The sequence below is a fragment of the Castor canadensis genome, chromosome 16 (assembly GCF_047511655.1).
Source record: "Castor canadensis chromosome 16, mCasCan1.hap1v2, whole genome shotgun sequence".
NCBI classification, from domain to species: Eukaryota; Metazoa; Chordata; class Mammalia; order Rodentia; family Castoridae; genus Castor; species Castor canadensis.
Window position 1 is genome coordinate 14,133,091 of NC_133401.1, and position 3,245 is coordinate 14,136,335.

Here is a 3,245-nt window from a genome sequence, read left to right on the forward strand (position 1 = left end):
CTCACACATGGTCCTTACCATCAGTTATTAAGCTTTTTTAAAATTCAGTACTGGGGTTTGAGCTTGCTAGGCAGGCACTCCACCACTTGAGCTAAAACCCCAGGCCAATTATTAAACTCTTCATTGAATTTTTTCCTGTGATATGGCAGTTGTCAGGCACTCAACAGTGCCTGAACAGACAATGGGATGGGGGTAGAAGTCCATAGATGACTCGAGAGAGTCAATAAATGGAGAAAACGTGAGCTGACATTGTCAGGAATCTTGGGCTAAGGTCCTGTTCAACACCAGGTCCCACTCCTCATGGTCTCAGCTGCACCTTCTCACCTGTGACTGGGACACCATATTCTGTGGAAGAGAAGCAAGCTGGGCTGGGACCCAATGGGAGTCAGTCACTAAGAAGACAAGGTCTCTCCTGCCCTTTGGCTCCACCTTCTTCCTGGAAAGATGCTTGCAGGTACATCTGATGGTGTGGGACACTAGCCAGGCTGACTCATGCTAGGGGTGAACTCCAAGCCCTAAACACACCCACCCTCTGTGCCTGCATCAGCCCTGCTGCCTTCCCCTCCTGTATAAGCAAACCCTCAGTCCTGACACAGGGAGTGGACTTCATTCTTCTACATAACAGGGGATTCCAGGACACACTCAATATCTCTAAAGAGAGGAACCTCAAATTATCTGTGCAGTGCCAGGCCTCAATCCTCCCCTCACTTCCCCATGTTCCAGGCTCTCCTTCTGCTTTTTCACTGTCACCAAATGCTCTAGGAACATGCCTTTGAACACTAGGTGTAGGGAAATAGCCTCTGTTCTTCCCTGACCCTGTGAGGGGAAGCTGAGCACAGATGGCCACCATGATGCACAACTCCAGAAGGCACCATCTCTGGAATAGCATGCCCATGCCTGTGGAGTAAACCTGGGGTTCCTGGCTAGTGAGATAGGCCTCTTTCTACTCCCCAGGCCTCAGCCCCTGACCACGTGGTGATCAGATGTGACTTTCCTGAAGGTCTCCATCCCCTCCCTCCACATATGTCCCCAGAGAGCACATAGTCATCTCAGTGTCCCTGCACTGAGCATTAGGGATGGGTCTTGCCTCACAGAGCAGGTAAAGGGGGGGAAAGGAAGGAAAAGAAACTGAGTCTCTGAAATCATGTCTGAAGGACATGTCAGGAACATCTCTGGTACCCAGGACTGGAGAGGGAATGGGGCTCCAGCTTCTCCATATGACAGGAGGTACTGACCCTGGATTCCAGAATGACTGTCCTGTATGTCCCATTGCAGACGGCAGGGTTGGTCACTCTGGAGCAGACCGTAGGTGGAGGACCTTCTGGGACAGTGAAGACAGATCCTCTGTTCCAGGGAAACCTGGCCTCAGGGCTCTGCCTGGGTAGTGGGAAAAGCTCTGGCCATTGTTTGGAACCAGCTCCCTGAGGCCCTCAGTTCTGGGCCCATAGTGAGGGTGTATTTGCCCAGTTATGAAAGTGGACTTGTCCTTCTCTGACTCGTTTCTCCTAGTCTTATCACAGGATGGATGCCTATTCAGTCCCAGAAGAAAGTACATCTCCGTCTCCTCTTCCTCCCTCACAGACATTCCAGATCCTTCTCTGCCAGACTCAGGATGTTAGGGGAGACCTAGGTTTGACCCACACATAGCATTATCTCTGCTGGGTCACTCAGGAATGCAGAAAGTGGTACTGTCAGGGCAGGCAGGGATTGGGGTTCTGAGGGATCCAATTCTGACCAGGTGTCAAAGTTCCTACTGGGACGGCAGAGCTCTAGGCCTTGAGTGCTGACCAGGGGAGACAGGCAGACTGTAGTTCATAAGATACCCCTCCTCCAGGGAGACCCACACACCAAGATCCCTTTGAAGTATCCTACTGGGGCCTGTCCCATCCTGCTCTGAAACCCCAACAAGTGGGGTCATATTGAAGGCTGTGTGCAGCCCATGAGACTAACCTTGCCGGTCAGGAGGAGAGGGTCAGATCGTTCCTTCAGTGTAAATCATGATAGCACAAGGGCTCATTGACAAAATACCAGCAAGCTGGGGCTTCTTGGGGCCTGTGCAGTCTCTCAGATGCCACCAGGACCCCACAAGCTCCTTGCAGAACCAATCAGTTCCTACCTGACCCATCTTGTGTTCCATAAACACACTGAGCCCATCCTGCTCTGGCACTGCTCTCAGAGGCCATGTGCCCCTCAGTGCCTCCCTCACCTTGCCAGTCTGAGCTACATGGTGAGATGCTGTCTCTTAAATAAATAAACGAACAAATAAAGCAAATTTTTTAGAGGCACAAAAACAGACACAAAGACCAATGGAACAGAACAGATGACCCAGAAATATAATCACAGAGCTACAGTAGTCATCTGATCTTTGACAAAGGAGCCAAAGGCACACATGGCAAAAAGACATCCTCTTCAATTAATGGTGCTGGCAAAACTGGTTATCTACATGTGCAGAAGACTGAAACTAGATCCCTATCTCACCCTGTGCAAAAGTCAACTGTAATGGATCAAAGACCTTAATGTAAGACTTGAAACTTTGAAACTACTGCAGGAAAACTCTGGAAGATAAAGGCATAGGTAATTATTTTTTGAGTAGGACTCCAATTGCCCAGGAAATAAGAGCAAGAACTGACAGACGGAATTGCAACAAATCAAAAAGTTTCTGCACATCAAAAGACACAATCACCGGAATCAAGAGACAATCCACAGAATGGGAGAAAAATCCTCACCAATTATTCAGCAGAGAAAGAATCAATATCTAGAATATACGAAGAGCTAAAAAATAACTAAGCAACAAAAGAACAAATAATTCAATTAATAAATGGACAAATGAATTGAACAGACAGTTCTCGGAAGAAATACAAATAGCTTAATAAACCCATGAAGAAATGTTCAACATCCCTGGCCATAAAGGAGCAGCAAATCAAAACTCACTAAGATTCCATCCCACTCCAGTGATTGGCAATCATCAAGAGAGCAAGCACCAACATGTGCTGGTGAGGACGCGGGGGGCTGGGGAGGAACCCCCATACACTGCTGGTGGAAATGTAAACAGGTGCAACCACTATGGAAATCAGTATGGAGGTTCCTCAGAAAACTAAAAATAGTGGTGCTTTATGGTCCACCATACCACTCTTGGGCATATATCCAAAGGAGTATAAATCAATATACAAGAGAGAGATCTGCATACTCATGTTTATCACAGCTCTGTTCATAATTGCCAAACTATGGGATCAGCAGAGGTGCCC